This window comes from Rhinatrema bivittatum, chromosome 4 (assembly GCF_901001135.1).
Source record: "Rhinatrema bivittatum chromosome 4, aRhiBiv1.1, whole genome shotgun sequence".
In the NCBI taxonomy this organism is placed as follows: domain Eukaryota; kingdom Metazoa; phylum Chordata; class Amphibia; order Gymnophiona; family Rhinatrematidae; genus Rhinatrema; species Rhinatrema bivittatum.
In genome coordinates this window covers 199,415,859-199,435,642 of record NC_042618.1, presented here as the reverse complement: position 1 = coordinate 199,435,642, position 19,784 = coordinate 199,415,859, and the positions used below count along the sequence as shown (strand labels likewise).

The 19,784-nt window shown below is 44.3% G+C and overlaps 1 protein-coding gene across 1 annotated transcript in view; it reads left to right on the top strand.

The window, feature by feature from the left end:
* CACNA2D2 (calcium voltage-gated channel auxiliary subunit alpha2delta 2) overlaps positions 1–19,784 on the top strand; it is a 1,734,543-nt gene that overhangs the window by 910,705 nt on the left and 804,054 nt on the right. The window lies entirely within an intron of this gene.

The window sequence follows — 19,784 nt, the reverse complement described above, 5'->3', positions numbered from 1 at the left end:
ACTCCAATCTCCTTCAAGGCCATCCTTTTCAGGCTCCATATCCTCAGATTACCTTGACGACGGACGCCTCCAACCTAGGCTGGGGTGCTCATGTCGATGGCCTGCAGACTCAGGGAACCTGGTCTCCAGAGGAAGCCAAACATCAGATACATTTCCTGGAACTTCAAGGGATCAGATATGCCCTCAAAGTTTTTCAGGATTGCCTCTCAAACAAAGCCATCCTGATTCAGACCGACAACTAGGTGGTGATGTGGTACATCAACAAGCAAGGGGGAATGAGCTCCTACTTTCTGTGTCAGGAAGCTGCGCAGATATGGGCGTGGGCTCTTTCCCACTCGATGTACCCCAGGGCGACCTACTTGGCAGGTGAGGACAATTTTCTAGCCGACAAGTTGAGTCGAACCTTTCATCCGCATGAATGGTCTTTCAACCCCACAGTAGCGAATGCAATCTTCCAGCATTGGGGTTATCCACACATAGACCTCTTTGCGTCCATTCAGAACTGCAAAATAGAGAACTTCTGCTCGCTCACTCACAGCCACCACTCACAGCTAAAGGATGCTTTCACCCTCTCATGGTCCAGCGGTCTCCTCTACGCGTACCCTCCACTTCCACTCATATCGAAGACTCTCGTGAAGTTACGGAGAGACAAGGGCTTAATGATTCTAATAGCCCCTCACTGGCCACGCCAAGTCTGGTTCCCAATCCTCCAGGACCTATTAGTATGCCGGCGCATCCCTCTAGGGGAGGATCCGCTTCTGATAACTCAGGACAACGGGCCCCTCACCACCCCAACCTCCCAGCCCTGTCCCTGATGCCCTGGATATTGAAAGGTTAATACTCCAACCCCTTAACCTTTTGGAGTCGGTATCCCGAATCCTGGTAGCTTCACGAAAGCCTTCCACAAGACAATCTTATAGTTCTAAATGGAAAAAGTTTATGGTCTGGTGCATGTCCATGTCCATAGACCCCTTCACTTGTTCCACTGCGAAGTTTCTGGACTATTTCTGGCACCTGTTCGAGTCAGGCCTGAAAACTTCTTCTATAAGGGTGCATGTCAGTGCGGTAGCCACTTTCTACAACGGCGTGGGAGATGTCTCTGTTTTGACACAACCCTTAGTCACACGCTTCATGAGAGGCTTCCTCCACCTGAAACCTCCACTGCACCCTCCAGCCCCCGCCTGGGACCTTAACGTGGTCTTAGGATGGCTCATGAAACCTCCATTTGAGCCTCTCCACTCCTGCGATCTCCGCTATCTCACCTGGAAAGTAATTTTTATTCTTGCTATAATGTCCGCTCGCAGAGTTAGTGAGTTGCAGGCATTAGTCACCCACCCGCCTTACACTAAAATTCTACATGACTGGGTGGTGCTCCACACCCACCCTAAATTTTTACCAAAGGTAGTATCAGAATTTCATCTAAATCAATCCATCATCTTACCTACTTTCTTTCCAAGGCCCCATTCAAACCCAGGAGAGCAGGCTTTGCATTCCTTTTATCTAGAGCGCACGTCAGCCCACAGGAAGTCCACTCAATTATTTGTTTCTTTTGATAACATCAAATTGGGAAATCCAGTGGGAAAACAGACCCTTTCCTCTTGGTTGGTGGAGTGTATCTCCTTTTGCTACCAGCAAGCACGCATTCTGCTACAAGACTGTGTAAAAGCACACTCTATCAGGGCTATGGCAACCTCAGTGGCACAACTCCATTCGGTATCACTTACTGACATCTGTAAGGCTTCTATTTGGAGCTCTCTCCATACCTTTGCAGCCCATTATTGCTTAGATAAGGCTGGCAGGCAAGATTCCATCCTTGGCCAATCCTTTCTTCGCAACTTATTTTCAGTTTAACTTCCCAACATCCTTCCAGCGACCCGTTCAGGGTTTCAGGATGCCCTCCAACCCAAAACCACCCCATTTGTTGTGCCTGTTGCATGTTTTTGGGTGCATTTGGTGCATTGCTCGGGCATCCTCAGCTCGCTATTCACCCATGTGTGAGGACTACCATCTTGCTTGTCCTGTGAGAAAGCAGAGATGCTTACCTGTAACAGGTGTTCTCACAGGACAGCATGATGGTAGTCCTCACAAAACCTGACCGCCACCCCGTGGAGTTGGATTTGTTCACGATTATTTTATTTTTCGCACGTACTTCTTGCTATACACAAGACTGAAGGGGGACCCCTGCTGGATGCAGGGTTAGTGCCATGCTGGGCATGCCCAGTAGGTGCCAGTCAAAGTTCTAGAAACTTTGACAAAAGTGTTCCGTGATTGGGCTCCATCCTGATGATGTCACCATGTGTGAGGACTAACATCATGCTGTTCTATGAGAACACCTGTTACAGGTAAGCAACTCTGCTTTTTCAAGTGCTAAATATTTTGAGAAACTCTGTTCTAAGGAAAATGTTGCCATTGACCCTTGCCAGGAGATGTTTGGAGAAGAGGCTGTTTAAAGAGAAGGATCAGATTCAGGAGGGGTTTGAGAGCCCGAACAACTGGAAAGGGATTGGCTGTGGAGGATGAGAACGACGGAATGAGAGACGATCAGTTGGGGCTGTAATAGAGATGCTGTGGGATGCGAGGGCATCAGCTGGAGAAGATGTGAGAAAAGGGTGGGTGGTGAGAGAGAGGATGGGAATGAAATTAAAAAGGGAATGGAGGATGGAGGATGGAGTGAGAGGGGATGACAGAGTATCCGTTAGAAGTTATAAAAAGGGCTTGGGGCAAGAGAAGATTGGATGGGGGTTGAAAATAGGGCTGAAGGGGGTGGGTTGGGGAGATGAGAGGAGCTGGGCGATTCAAAAGGGGATCAATTGAAAGGGCAGAGTTTGAGAAAGGTGGTCCACTGGAGGGGAGGAGGTTATGAGAGAAGGTACTCTGGAGCAATCTGGATCCTGAGGTAGTATGTACAAGTAGAGAGAAAGGATTCACTAAAGGGTATGAAGCTTGAGAGAAGGGATCAGCTGAAGTGCAAAGATTGCAACAGGGTAGTGATTGTTGGAGGGTACCATACCCCTGCTAATTTACGTTGGTTGTCCTCTAGGGGCACGTGAATTTTCAAGTGCTAAAATGATGTCACATTGCATAGAATTTGCGAAGCCCTGATGGATAATGAAATGAAACCTGCAAACAATTACATTTTACAATATTTTATTACATTGTCTAAAGTCATCCATTTGTGTGTTTCCTCATAGGCTGTCCAGCTGTTTTTGTTGTTCCAGTTGGTACGTAGTGTTCCTGCCCTGTTTAACGATGAGAGTAATAATTACCAAGCATTATCAAGAGTGCATTATGTTCTGGCATCCATTGACGAGAGCTAAATTACACAAACAAGGCACATGGAATGCTAGCATCATCTCCTTCTGTGTCTGTTGGAGTCTATGCCTATATGTTTACAATTTGCTTGTATATGGTACAATTCAGGCTGGTGTTGCTTTCTGAGCGTGGATCCTAGTGGAATCAGTGGGGTGAGTTGGATGGTGCAATCTGTCTCAAGGCTGCTAAGCTTCTACAAATAGCATCCCACTGGCTTTAAAGTATAAATTGTGAATTCTACAGACAGGTAGCACATGTTCTGCCCCTCTCTTAACATAGCTTAATGGATAACATCAGTGATTTAAAAAAAAAAAAAAAAAGTGCAGTGCTGAGTAACTAGGCCTGTTCAGCTCCCAGAGCGGTTTAGAGAAAACATCATTGCAGCTGATTTTCTGCTCTGCAGTATATCTTCTTAGGAACTGCCCAGCTCTACGTCCTCTCCTTTTATAATGCTAGTACATCTCTTTTCTTCTGTCTCAATTTGTTTCATGGCCTGTGATTCTGGCCGGAGCAAGTCCCGTTATAATTGTTCTTCTCCAAATAAAAGAGTGAAGCATTTTCCCTCAGAATAGCATCCCCTATTACTAAATTGTGGTCCTCAAGCTCAGAGTGTGAGTAAATGTTTCTCGATGGTAAACCAAGTGAGTGATCACTGGGATTTCATTTCAGAACAACTGATTTGTGAACCTCCCAACTGGGGAAATCACAGTTTGTTTGGATTTTTGTAATTCGACCCTAGGACTTACAAATCAATGGTGTTGGGATTTGCAAATTACTTGTTGGAGGTTTTGGGTGACTTATTTACTGAGCAGAAAGCCTTGTAACCTCCTTTAAAGTAGATATGTGGAGACCATCGGGTGGTGAGTGTGGGAAGGGTAAAATGCTTCTTATTAAAACACTTTTTTTCAAGTAGAAAACTTTAAGACTGCTTGCTGACAGTGTCCAACTTTTTGGAATAATATAAGCTAAATGAATTCCTTGTGACTCTTGATCCCTCCCATTAATTGTGGATCCCATGCTTTATTAGTCTTTTATGAGTTTACTTTTTATGGTAATATTTCCTCCTCTTTTCCTTTTTTTCCCTTTTATTGGATGTTGGCCAATATTCTGTGTAATATTAGTTTGTCACGAACAGATAAAAAAGGGGAGGGCAACTTTGGAATTCTCCATGGGCCTTAACTACGAACTCATTTTCAAAGGAAAACTCTTCAAGGGGGTTTCCTATTGAAAATCTTGGCAACGTGCACAATACAGGTGCTAAGTACCTGCCTACTTTACATCTGCATCAAAGCAGGCATAAAGTATTCCACACTTAGTATACTCAGAGATTTTAAAATGCAGTTTCTTTGTGTATTTTCCCTCCCTAACCTGTCTCTGCCCCCCCCCCCCCCCATTTTGAACAGGTAAAAGCGCACATACGTGGAACAGTATGCATACAGTTACCCACATGGGGGAGGAAGAGCAATAATCAAACATGATTTTACAAAAACAAACACGTTTATCTGCATAAAATACTGTGATTATTTTCCCCAAATATAAACAGAAAGGTAACAATAACATATATCCTGTATTTTATCCGTTCAGGAAATCCAAATGGACATTTGTACTCAGTGAATCTTCCAGTTAGTGATCCCCCCGATTTGTTTTGGTTTCTGTGAACCTATGTTGTGATTGATGGGTGCTCTGAAGAATACTGAGTGAACTGACCCTTCACCTCCTCCCACCATGGAACCTAGGTCAAGAGCACTGCCCATGGATCTTTCCTAGTATACTTCAACTTGGGGTTGTGAACTAGCTCCATGCCACAAGTCACAGGTTATTCCTGTCCTGGTTGCATCCCAACGCATGCATGGATCCGATGGATTGGCAGTTTTGATTTTGTTAGGGAAATTGATGGGAAAATCAGAGCTACAAGTCTATGCCTGCAATAGGGCAAAACCAAGCCTGGATTCCTGTTCACTTGGAGTCTTTTGGAAACTCTTCTCCAACTTATTTTTCCGTAGAACAGAAATAACAAGAGGAGTGGGAGGATGCCCAGCGACGGAGTTTTCCAGCTGGAAGTCACTTTCTCACTTCCTTTCCTTTACCTCCTCTTCTCTCATCTTGTTTTTGCCTTTTTCTTTCAGTTTCTTAATTCTCTCTCTCTCCCTTTGTCCCCTTCCCTCTTTCACATTGTCCTTTTCACCGCTTAGCCGCCCCCCCTCCCTCTCCTATTGTTTAGCAGGTTTAGCTCTTGTAATTGGGTTGTTTAGTTTTTAATTTATTTTGGGCTGTGTTTTTAATTTACTGAGCAATGTGGAATTGATTTCCCCACCTCGGAAGTGCCTGGGCCCTGGGCGCTTCTGAGCTTTTCAGCTCAATTAACAAACCTTTGCTGCAGATAGTTTTCAGCCGCAACATAAAACAGATCAATTCTTCACTTATTTATTCTGTATTCCATCGCTAATGCTTCCCTCCCCTCTCCCCTCTCCCCACCCCAACCCCATCTATTCTCAGATCCATTTTCTGCTCTTTCTCCACTTGAATACAGCCAAGGTGCAGATTTGCTAGTACTGCAAGCTTTCATCAAGATACTTTAATTAGGTACATGCCGGCAAAAGCAGATGTAGCCCCTGTCTCAAGCCAGTCCTGGGCACAGGGGCTTATAGGGAGGCTCACGGTCAAGGGCAGGCCCCATGACCTCCCGGGGTTTCCTCAGAGGGGGGAAAGAAGTCTCTCGTTCAAGGCCCTTAGGAGTTTTCCTCACTGGGGCTCTTCTGCTCATCAGCCCAGACAAAGCACAAAACTCACCATACTGACTCCAAAACTGTTGTTCAAAATAAAAGTTCTTTACTGGAAATGATGGCAGGCAAAAGACAAAAGTGCAAAAATATGATACAGCAACACAAAGTGCAAAAACACACACACACACACACACACAAAACCCTCGGTCACTTTCAGCATCAATAATTGCGCTACCACAACAGATCTTGTAACGGGATCCCTCTTCCCTTGGGTACTTCCAAGCACCTGCTTTGAAAGTAACACTTCTCTTGTATCTCAGCGGCTTTTCCCACTCTGCCGAGTAACTGACTGACTCTTCTTTCAATCAGAAACTCCTTAGGATTCCTTCCTTAGATGGATAGTCTCCTTTATCCAAAACTCCCACTGCTGACAAAATCCCTTCCCAATGAACACGTTACCAAAACTTCTCCCAAGAGGATTTTCAGACACCTTTGCTTCCTGGTAACCTCTTTTCTTCAGGTCCCTCATGCATCTTCCTGTTGAACCCCAGAACTCTTTTTCCTTCCTGGAATGTACCCCAACCTTAGGCCCCAGTCCACTTCAGTGGACAAGACTTCTCTCCTTTTCTAGATATTCCTCAGTTGTGAGAAGTTCCCTCTCCAGTTGTTTTCTCTGTGAAAGGAAAAACCCCACTAGCAGCACCACTCTGTGGGGAGGTGGCACCCTCAGACTGCAACTGGCAGACTGGCATCTCCTGAATCTACTCTCTCTGAACCTTGCTACAGCAGCCAATGAGTGCAGGAGGTTTCTTAAAAGCAATGACCACTTCCCCTTGAGGAGTGTCACAACCTCAGCACACTCCCACCTTCACTGACCTCATGAGTGGGGGCAGGCTCCGCTGAGACCACTGACTCTACTCCACAGGGCTCCTACACTAGTAAGAGGCAGGTTTGGGGTTCCCCTTACATAGAAGACATTCGGTTTATAGGTTAGAAGGATGCACACACTTCAGTAAAAGAAGGTGACAGAGTCCTCAATTACAAAGGGAATGGTGTTGGATTTCTGTTTAGTCAAAAATGAAGAGAAGAGATACATTTGTGCCATAGTTACATAGTTGGTTTCAATTAAAAGAAGACTATACATCCATCAAGTCCAGTCTTCTGATTGCTTGCTATTCTTGTATGGGAGAAGATAAATTTTGAATTGAAATACAAGTGCTGAATAGAATTGGTGTAATGTCCCTGTTCCAAAGTGAAGCTGAGAAATTCGTTTTTATGTTTTGAGATTTAATTCTTGTTGAGAAGAAGTGGCGTTCTCATTAATTTTTCTCAGATTTCAAATGATCATTTACAATGAATTTAAAATGATGATGTCAATGTTTGAAATGCAAATTGGTTTTAAATTGGCCTTTGGTAATAGGAATTTGTTAATTTAGGAAAGCCCATCTCCATCAAGAATGTTTAGTTTCCTTTATGAATTAATGTGAATTGAAATACGTGATGGCATCGGTGATAAGAGGAGCATTATGGGAAATGTAGTCCATGTCTCATGAGGGCATGCGAAAAATAACATTGGGGACTTCAAACTTATGACATCACAAAGAATGAATGTTTTTTTATTAAGCTAAAAGGCATCAGTTTTAAGATGTGAATCAGATATAAAAAGAGATTTAATTAGCACAAGTTTGATACTTCTGAGCAATAGTGCAAATCATCAAGGCTTCAACCCTAGCTACTGTCCATTTGTGCATCTTTTGTATGCAGTCATAATTCAATCATCTTAAAATACATATTTAAAATATCTGTCCAAAGTGATAGTATACATCACATTTACTCTCCATATGTTTGGATCAGAAAGGGCTGGGAGTTTGGCTGTAAACTCTTAAGGAGTTTCCTCAGGAAATTTAAATATCAGTGCTTTGTAAAGGGATGTGATTGTCCAGGAAGGGGAGAAAGAGGGCAGGGGCTAGGAGAGAACTTAATTTTTTTAAAAAGTAACTTGGATGCTGACTTGGGGATGTAGGCAAAAATTTCAAAAAATATGGCAAGAATAATATATTGCTTCTGATCCTGCCAGGATCCCCATCCTCTTCTTATGTTGGAACTCTTACATTCAAGTGATGATTTCAGCCACACAGAGGATCCACTTCCTTGGATATATAAAGAGAGTATCCTCTGTGCATGTGCAGAATCTGCCTAATTGTAATTACACAGAAAATAAAAATATGTGTACTGATATTGGCAACATGTTAACAAGGCACAAAATGAAGTTAAATTCCTGCATCTTTGAAATTTGTGAGCAGTAGTTCCTGTCATCAAGGCATTTTTTTAAAATATATAATGGATAGAGTAATTTGCTAGTGTTTAATTTGGTGTTTGCATTTTGCAAAGCCAGGATTAGTAGCACTCAGGCCATACCTGGGAACTCTCTGGCTTTGACTTGGAGTCTCCATATTTTGAACCCAAGCGTCTGGACTCTGGGAGAGTTTGCATGTTGTCCAGGCCTGAGCACTAAAAACAAACAAACAAACAAAAAAAAAACAACCAAGAAAAAAGCTCACCTTCACTTTTAAAAATCACCAGGACAGCAGAAGATGCCTTTCTCTCACACCCACTGATACTCATCCCCCTGTCTCCCACTTTGTAGTCAATGTACTAAAGTGTGCTAATGCAATCACAAGAGTTAGTGTATATTAAAAGCATGTTAAATGCATGCAATCTAGTTTATGTGCAGTGCTTTTAATGCCCATTAATTACTACTACTACTACTTAACATTTCTATAGCTCTACACGACATACGCAGCACTGTACAAATACACTTAGCTTGTTTAATGCAAAAGCCTATACTAATGTAAGGAGATGCAAAATTATGCAAGACAGCTTATTATTAGCTATTAGCATATAGAAGAATAATATATTACATATTGAATTGTGCAAACATGAACACAGATCTCTTAATGCCAAACACTTAACTATACTTTGGAGAAACATAGTTACTATTTTGTGATAATATCAGCATTAATATGCAAACTTTACCACTAGTAAATTAATGCAAAACTCATTTACATATTATTAAAATGGGCCATTAATGCAGGAGTAGCCTAGTGGTTGGAGAAACAGTAATTAGAGAGCCCTGCTTCTCCCACTGGTACGTCTTTGTGACTTTGGCCAAGCCACTTCATCCTCCATTGCTTCTCAATTACAACTTAGATTGTAGTCCTCTCTTAGGCAAGGAAATAACTAACTAAATTGTAGCTCACATTGGGGCAGATATAATAAAACCCACACTAAAATTGGAATTAAATGTTAGCATTGGTTTTACTTAACATACATGTTAAAAACAGGGATCCCTGCGGGATAACAGTATGCCGATGGGATGCATATCAAACAGGAGTTTAAAAAAAAAGCACACTAAAATGTGAGTTAAACTGAAAAATCTGCATTAAAGCAAAAAGTATTTTAAAAAGCGCTTTAAAACAGGAGTAAAGAGGTAAGTGCTTGAAGTTGGATGGAGTGTGACCAAAATGACCTTGGATGCGAGATTGGAACTGGCATCCCGACTTGGGCACAATATCACTTGGGTAAGGTAAGTCAAGTGAAATGAAAGGGTAAGCTCTCTATGGCAGGCACCTACAGCTGAGCAGTATGCACTTTGGTGTTGTGCATCTCAAATGGTTGTAGTTGCCTGTTCTAGAGAGCTTACCTTTGATTTCACTTGGAAAAATGGCTTTGTATGCGAGATTGGCAATGGTCATCCCAATCTGGGCACAGTCTTGCGTGCAAGTTCACACTCCTTCCAACTTCAAGTGTTTACCTCCATACTCCTGGTTTAATGCACTTAAGTGGATTTTCAGGTTAACTCCTTGGTCTGAGGTCAAGTAAAATTTAACTCACATTTCTGGCGGACATGATATTCTCTTGCTGTATCCATGTGATAATATCTTCCTACCACACTGGATGCAGCAGTAGAATAACTTTGGTCACCAGAAATGTGAGTTTACTCACTCCAGATCCAGGATTCAATTTCCAATGTAAGCTCTCTGAGGTAGGCACCAGTCACAGGTTTTCTTCGTTTTCATGAACAGCTAGACAGCACACACACACATGTAGTGCTAAAGTGTGAACTGTTCAGCTGTTGCTGCCCAGCCAGACAGCTTACGCTTTCTTCATCTATCTGTAGGTGCATTCCCCAGAGAGCTTAATATTTTATTTTACTTGCCATTCCTTGTGAAAATGGACTTGAATGAATGTGCCCACAAGTTGGGATGCATAGCACCGATCTCACATGCAATGCCATTTTAATACAGCATGGCAAGTAAAATCCAAGCATAAGCTCTCTGAGGCTGGCACCTTCAGCTGAACAGTATGCACTCTGGCACTGTGCAGCCGACTTTGGCATCCTGTTCATCTTTAAGTGCCCCCCCCCCAGAGAGTTTATGCTTTGCTATGCTAGCTATAGTTACCCATCCCTAAGAACTTACGCTTTGATTTGACTTGCCATTCTCTACCAAAAGGGCCTTGGATGCAAGAATTTGCTCTTTTGAGTAAGCCCTTACAGCTAGTGAACAAAGTTTAAGATCCCTGGGGTGGGCATCTACACCTAAACAGTACGCCAAAGTAGGATGCACAATGCTGGCGTACTGCTTAACTGTAAGTGCCCTCCTCGAGAACACTGGAACCTGGATCTGAGGTGGAGTAAACTCACATTTCTGGTGGCTAAATGTGGTACATCCTAGACACACACAACCACACTGGGTACAGCAGTAGTATAACATGGTCACCAGAAATGTGAGTTAAGTTTTACTCCTGCTCTGACCCAGGAGTTAAATTTCCAGCATTAAGAAAATGTGCTATAACCTGTTTGCCCTTTAATGCACTAATGATGTGAATCGGAACCGGAATCGGTTCCGGTTTCGGGGACCATTGGGAAATTTTTTTCCTGCGGTCCGATCGTTTAATTTTTATCGGCTGCGCCCGAGCCAATAAACAAAAAACCCACCCTGACCCTTTAAATCTGATTCTTTAGCATCCCCCACCCTCCCGATTCCCCCCCCCCCCAAACTTTCTTAAAGTACCTGGTGGTCCAGCGGGGGTCCCGGGAGCGATCTCCTGCTCTCGGGCTGTCGGCTGCCAGTAAACAAAATGGCGCCGATGGCCCTTTGCCCTTACCATGTGACAGGGGCTATTGGTGCCATTGGCCAGCCCCTGTCACATGGTAGGAGCAATGGACGGCCGGCACCATTTTTTAAGATGGTGCGGGCCATCCATTGCTCCTACCATGTAGCTAATGCCTTTTGCATGGGATTTGCATGCACCTGCATTAATCTTAGTGCCTGTTTTTACTCCTGTTTTAGCGCACATTTAACACCCCCCCCCCCTCCCCCGGTTACATACCAGAGTTAACTTAGACCAGAAAAATGCAAACTACAACAGGAGTAAAACATGCGTTACCATTAGCGCCCCTCATTACATCGGCCCCTTTGAGCTGTAATTTGGAAAAGGCAAGTAATTAGAAAAGGCCAATTGACACTGGCCAATAATGCATATTAATTAGCTTGGATTTGGATTTTAGATTTATTAATATGCATTAGCGGCCAAAGTTAATGCACATTTGTACCCTGGCTGCTTAGTCTGTGGCAGCGCACTCAGTAAAGAGGGAGTACTCTCCTATACTGCCTCTGCAGTATTCTTGGGTTATTTGTTTAAGTGGGGCAGGAAGGAAGTGGGAGAAGCCAGAGACATAGGAAACTGGGGAGGGAGGAAAGAAGTCAGTAGAGAAGGATAGAAGAGGATACAGGGAGTGAGGGAAAGATACAGAGCCACAGGGGAAGGAAGAGGGGATGAATAGAGGAGCACAAAGAGTAAGAAATAAAATGCACAGACAGGCACTGGAAGAGAAAGTCTGATCTCTGTGGATAAAGTGGAACACAGGCAGACTTGAAGGAGGTAAGAAAAACTGAAAAGCAAGGGAGAAGGAGAGAAATAGTAGTGAGAAAGGAATGGGAGGACAAGACAGGAAAAGATAAAAAAAAATCTTGGTGAGATAGGAAGTGAAGAATTAGTATTTTTTTTTTATGTACTAGATAGTGCTAGAAATCAGAATATAACAATAATCTACCTTTCTTGCAGAGCAATACATCAAGGCCTATTATGTGTAGCAGAAAACGCTAGGTGAATTTAAGACCCTACCGTAGCCTTCACCCTCATGCCTTTTAATCTCAGGCTGAGGAAAAACAGAAGTTCCCAGGTGTGACCTAGGCTTTGTAACACCTAGCTCAATGTATGTACTACCACTGCATTACTCCCTCCCTCACCTGTTAAGCTAAGATGCTAGAAGGAGAGCCGACAGTCATTTCTAGACCTCAGAGGAGTTTCCCTTTCCTGCAGCGGATCTGAGGTCACCTGGTGTGACCTCAGATCACACCAGGTGAAGTGTGAAAGGAAGAAATATCAGAAAAAGAACAATATAATGTTAATGTCAGTCATGTGTCCTCTAAGTAAACTAGCAGAAGGGTGGGTCGTGGATCCTTGCTTTACCTCCCCCCCCCCCCACCCCCACCCTATTGATTAGGGTTGCCAACTTTTCCACAGACTAGATCTGGACACTTGAGGACCAAGGATGGGGGAGGGGTTTGAGTATGTTCCCTCCCCTTTATTTGCATAAATCTGTAACAATTTGCGCATGTTTAAATCCTGCCACTTGGAACCCATATGATGTTAGGCCTGCTCTATAATATGTGTTGGGTATGGGCTTGGCCCTTAAACAATGAGTATACTGAATTAAATTACAAGATAACACACCTCCCATAGCTAAACAGCACTAACTGCTAGCACTCAAAGAGCAACAACCCTACCTATGAAAAAGGCAACATTGATGATATTACACCAGGCCCTAAAACACCAATATACCTCCTATTAAAAAACAGAACAATCCAGGCAGCTATAAATCCCTACACACTAGCAGAATACCTCACCTTGGCCAAACATGCAGAATACAGAAAGACCCTCACCAAAAACAGAATAAAGAGGCCATAAATTATAAATAGAAACAAGCAGACATAAACTGAAGTGGAAACTACAAAAATGCAGGCTTTATATGCAGTGCAACAGAGGAAAAACAGAAATAATAGTAAAAACAAAATTGTAAAACCATTCAAATGTTGCGCAGGAGGGTGGAGTCTTGAGCTGAAGTAGGGTTGACGCTACCCGCAGGGCAAGCCCTATGGGTCCCCACCATCTATAGGCGGAGCTGGCTGACTGATGGAGGCCGGCTGGAGCTTCACCAATTCCAGCCCTCGTTCCCTGCAGGTTGAGCCCTTGGGTGCTGGGGCTGGCTGGAATTAGGTGGGCCTCCGTCTGAGGTCTTCAGATGGACGAGGAGGAGGTCAGCCAGGGACCAGCAACGGTAGGAATGGAAGGTCTGAACTGGATGAGGCAGAGTTCCAGAGACCCAGGCGCCAAATGGAACAAGAGACGGACAGGGGGTGCCAGAGTAAGACCAGGCCGGAGCCTGAGAGGCCAAGTATAGAATAAGTATAGCAGAGGCATCGTTGAACAGGCTGGAGTCAGGGCAGGCATGGAGGAATGGCAAGGCAAGGCAATGGTCAGGTCCAGGAGACAATGAATAGCATAGTCGGGCAAGGCAGAGATCGGGTCCAGGAGATGATCAGTAGCGTGGTCAGGCAAAGCAGAGGTCGGGTCCAGGAGATGATCAATAGCATGGTCAGGCCAAGCAGAGGTCGGGTCCAGGAGATGATCAGTAGCGTGGTCAGGCAAAGCAGAGGTCGGGTCCAGGAGATGACCAGTAGCGTGGTCAGGCAAAGCAGAGGTCGGGTCCAGGAGATGACCAGTAGCGTGGTCAGGCAAAGCAGAGGTCGGGTCCAGGAGATGATCAGTATCGTGGTCAGGCAAAGCAGAGGTCGGGTCCAGGAGATGATCAGTAGCGTGGTCAGGCAAAGCAGAGGTCGGGTCCAGGAGATGATCAGTAGCGTGGTCAGGCAAAGCAGAGGTCAAGTCCAGGAGTCAGTCCGTAGAACAAGTAGAGTAAACGCAGGACTCGGGAACAAGGAAGAGTAGCAAGACCAGGATAAGGAACACGGACGAGACAGGAACCAGGAACATGAAGGATTCAACAGAGGAGGCAACAAAGTACACGACCAGCATGGAGACCTGTTACAAAGGCAACTAACGGAGGCTGGGCCTGGCCTTATATACCGAGGCCCAATGATGTCATCATCTGGGGCCGTGGGTTGTTTTCCTGCCGTGGCCTCTTTAAAAGGAAAGAAGATGCGCATGCGCGCGCCTAGGGAGGAGCATGGCGCAGGACGGCGGTGTCTCCCCGTGGATCACACGGGGAGGCCCACCGTGGAGCTCGGACATCCATCACGGAGAAAGGAGCGCTGGGGGTGGCCCGAGGTCAAAGGTGGTGGCCCATGGCTGCGAGGGAAGTGGAGCCAGATGCTGGAACAGGCAGATGAGGGTAAGAGGGCCTAGCCTTGAGCCTGCCACGGCCAGCACACGCAACATCAAATAAAATGAATACATATTTCAAAACAGCTGATGAATAGAACATTAAAATATAAACATATAAAAATTCCAAACACCAATTACCCACCCTGAACCTTAGAGGGTGCAAGCTACAAGAACTTTTTATATAAATAAATAACATTTCAAAACAGCAGACTCATAAAATAGCATTCAGTAATTAGAACTAAGGATTAAAACATCTCTTGCTGTCCCTACCAGCCACCTTGTGATTGTCATGGATTATTGGGGGGAGGGAAGGTGAGGGAGCCACATAAACTTTCGCCTCTCATATACACACTTCTTCATTCACAGATGGATGCATATGAAAGCTCACTCACATACCCTCATTCACACACACACACATACTGTCGCTCACTGACACACACAATCTCACTCACATATAATGATCTCTTATGTTTTCTATGAAATACACACGTCTCAGATGATGACATATGCACATGTTCAATATGCTTTCATTGACACAGCATGCTCTCACATTTACTTTCACTGACATACATATGCTTTCATACACATGCTTACATATGCACTCACACATGTTCTCACATATGGTCTCATTGACACACATTCTCACAAACGCGCTCACATATGCACTCACACACACTCTGTCACGCACATGCTTACATGTGCTCTGACACATCCTCTCACGTTTTCACTGACACACACATGCACGCATATGCTCTGAAACACACATGCTCTCACTCACATATACTGACACACACACATGCTCTCAGTGAAACACAACATGCTCACATATGTTCTCAGTGTGATACAAAAATTAGAAGGACTGTCTTAGTCAGGTATGCATTGTTTTTACAGGCATTGCGTCTCTCTCCCACTCCCAGAAGCAGCAACATTCTGGAGCAGGACACTGTGGCCACCTCATTGTTTCCTCCCTCCCCCTTTCTACTCAGTACTTCGCAAATTGATAGCATACTAGAGAGAGGCGGGCTGCAGACAAAAACCTCATGAGGAACAGGGGGAGCAAAGTGAATGTTGTGTTCACATCGCTGTGCTCTGCCCCACTGTCGCTAACAGAAATCACCAGCAGGCAGCAGCACTGCCGATGCCTTCACTCCTTGCATTCCCCCTCACTTAGGCCATAATGACTGCATCTAGTCCCAGGTACAGCAGCATGGAGCTTGCTGTGGCTCCTGCTGGCGCTGCTACTGCAAGTAAGGTTCCGGGAGGGAGGGAAGAAAGGAACATATGGGCGGAGCCACATGGGTCAGGATTGTGTCAGAGGTCAGAGGGAGGCGGCAATGGGCAATGCGTGGAGCTGAATTTGCATACTTACTAGAAGCAATTAGTTGAGTCACAGTTTCCAGTGAGTGAAGCAAAAAAAAAAAATGGCAGGTGCAAGATACCGCGGCTGCGGGAGTCACATCTGCAGTCACACTATGTCGGAGAAAAGCCAGAGTGGGGAGGTAAAGGAAGCTCGAGAACCAAGGCCCGGGGTCCCGTGCCCCTGTCTGAGGTGAGAGAACAGGACAGGCAGGCAGCAGCTGTGCAGGAGAAGGAGGCATGAATTGAGGGAGGAAGGGAACAGCTATCAGGCCAGCCAGGGTAACGGAAAACTCCTTGCAAGTTGCAGCCCAGGGCACTGAGTGAGAATTACACACTGCACAGCAGCAGTGACTGGTGCTCTACGAATCCTGACGTCTACCGCTGATTGGCCCCTGGACTTGTTTGACCGGATATTACAGTAACCGGTTACACTTGTAACTGGATACCGTATAAGTGGCTGCAAATACCGGGCTGTCCGGTTCAAAACCTTGCAGTTGGTCACCCTACTGTTGATACTGTTTAATCTGACAGTGATCTCTGTGAAAGGCATTGTTTCAGTGGATGATCTGACATATTGGGACATGGGCTGGAGCCTTTTATGGCTCATTGCTGTTCTCAAGCATGTAGTGTTCCGGCAAGTAAATCAACCAAGTTCACCGACTTTCACACTTTTTAGAACCTTGAAGTACAAGAAGTTAGCAAACGTGTTTTTAAATTGTAAAACTACTGTTGAAGCAACACTAGACTTCACAGACTCGGCATATAAAGTCATGCATCAGAGACCTCTAGTGGCAAGAGGTCTGAACGACAGGTAAAAGGTTACAAGTTCTATTTCTAGGCCATGAAAGTGCCAGTTTTGTGCATGTTTCATGCAAAATAACAGTTTACAACTGCTTTTCTTTTGTGCTGCTTTTTTCCCTCTAAAGGTTTCCTTACAGCAGAGATCACAGCACGTCACCTCCCCATGTAGTGTTTCTGGCCCTTTCAGAATGCCATATTTTGCAGAAGTCCGTTCTAGAATGTCTCAGTTGGATCATATGCAAACAAAATGTTATGAAGAATCAATATCTTAAAAAAATATATATTCTTTTGTACCTATATATGTATGTTTCTGTGCGCTCTCATCAAGCTCAAAAGCAGCTGAGAATTTTACCATTAGATGTAACATAAAAAGATATCTTTAGATATTTTCATATTTTACATTTTGGCATTGTCATAGAACTATGACCTTAATGTTTATTTGCATTCTTCATTTCCAAAGTCAAAAATGTGAGAACAATAAATCCTGTAAAAGTACAGAGTTTTGGTACACAAATCCATATAGCAACCAGCATATCAGCACATTAGTGTATGTTATGGCCATTATAGTATTGTATCAGCACATAAATTGATGCAAATTGTCTATATATCAGTTTTCTTAATTTTAATCAATTTTTTTAAATTGTTTTGACAAAGCTGCATACAAAACATTGTGTACAGCTGCAGAAACAGTTTGGGGATTTGTGGACCTTGTATAGTCAATGCAATTAGAAAAAGCACAAAGCTCTGAAATCTGTCTTATCCAGTCTCAGTTTCTGTATTGAGGTCAAAGTCCATACAGATGCAGTTGGAGATACAGTAATACAGTACTGCTGTGGAGATAGATGATGAGGCATAGTGCTGATATTAACAGGGGTAAAATATCAACCTAGACAATAATTCAGACTTTTATGCATGTTCATTGCAAAACAGTATGGCTGTGGAGATACCACAATTATTCTTAACACTCAGGTTCATAACTCTAGGGCATGGACACTAAACAAAGCCTTAAAATCAAGGAGACATGAACACATTGTGATTTGGTTTGAGTTATTTGATTTATCATCTGCAAATCCATACAAGATCAGGGTGAAGCTGCAATAATGATGCCTGGTTTCTTTTTCAAGTACACAGTTATGATATTTCTGGGTAATAATTATATCATTAAACATTAAATGTTTCATTGTAAGAAGCTAAGCAAAACATGGTGTCAGCTGGTGATCACAGGTAGTAATGAATAGCAGGGCAGATTTTAAAATGTTCAGTTACAACCAATAGGAGGCCATCTTTAAAAATGTTCAACGACCTCACAAAGTACTCTGACTTCACTGAGATTTCAACCAAACTGAAGAAACCTGTTTTTCTACAGAAACCAAACAAGAAAAAGGGAATCCAAGGGTTGAGGGCATTGAATGCACATGAATAGTGTGATTCAAGGAGTCAGTGGGTACTCTACTACATGTGCCATGAAGTGAGGATAAAAATGAAATAAAGGAGGCAATAATCAAAACCTGCATTGTAACCGAATTTTCAAAGAGAAACTCTTTCCCTCTGCAAATTTTCTTGCAGGCTCACAGGTACTAAGTACTCTGCAGCTAGCAAGCTACCCATGTGGTTTCAAAATTACCCTTAAACTAAGAAACCCAATTTTTAAAAATGTTTTCCAGCACAGCATGGTTCTAAGGCAGGGGTGGGGAACCTCTGGTCCTTGAAGGCTGCAAACCAGTTGCATTTTGCAGTTATCCCTAATGAATATGTATGCAGGACATATATAGTACTCCTTAGGGATGTTCTGAAAACCTGGCTGATTTTCAGCCCGTGAGGACCAGAGCTTCCCCACTCCAAACTCTCTCATGAACATTCATTGTGGATATGCTGAGAACCAGATATGTTTGTAGGGCCATAGTTTGAGGCTCCCGAGTTACACTCACAAAGCAAAGGATTCAGTTGTGGATCTGAGAACTCGGAATCCTTTTGCACTGTGATTGTATCACAGATGGTTATTGTAGACATCATCTCACAGATCAGAAGTGCATACACCACGGGTAGTCAACTCCAGTTCTCGAGTGCTACAACAAACAGTTCTGGTTTTAGGATATCTACATACTTGCATGTACTGCTTCCATTTGTTTGCAAATACATCTTATGCACATTCATTATGGATATCCTGAAAACCAAATCTATTTGCGGCCCTTGGGGACTGGAGATGCCTACAGCTGGTATTCACAAAGGAATGTGTGTGTGAAAAACCTGTATGAACAGAAGAACCGAAGGTGGCACTTTAACAACGTATGCTTTACTAACACAATACTAAATACCCAATCGGACAGTATAACAGACGCAGCCAGAACCTCACTCCACCTGCATTCACCGCCCTTTCACATGGTATTCAATAAGCACACAACACACTGGTATGGGAACATCAAGGCCGCAGTTTTATTAACAATATAACCAGCCCGAGCCCTTATACAACATATGCTTCCAGTTATCCGCCACCGGCCAGCAAGATAACCAACCCCCAGGCCACCCGGCCTGCTCCTAGTTAGACAGCACCTGCTGCCTAACTCCAGCCTCCGCCACTGGCCAGTAAGGAGCCTATCCCAGTTTAGCCAGTTGCCCAACGGGTAACGCTCCAGCCAGTATGTGCCCCCAACTGGCTGCCCGTCGAGCCACCACCTGTCCCTAAAGAGGCTCGGGCAAACCGCCAACCCCAGCTGCGACAGCCAATAAAACAGCCCATTACAAACATGGTACATAACACAAGGGCGGGAGGGAGGGTCGCTGCTCGCTCCGGGCGCCGACGGGCAAGGGGCACTCAGCCGGTACAATTGCCCTTAAATAGGGCTCCCTACTCCCTATACTCCCCGCGGCGCTCTCCAATCAGATCTCGCTGCGAGGGAGTATTCAAATCTTCATCCGGGGACTCTGTGCTCCTCCCCCCGCACCCGCCCCCTTCCGGCTTCAAGCTGCCGGAGCTTGTCTGGCGCGCCCATTAGCCTCAGGCAGCCCAGCACTCCGGCTGACCTGCCCGTACAGAATTATAGGATGATGTCAAAGAAGGCAGTTCTGATAAGATTTCTGATGCAATGACAGTGCAAAGGAGTGCTGTGTTATGGGGAG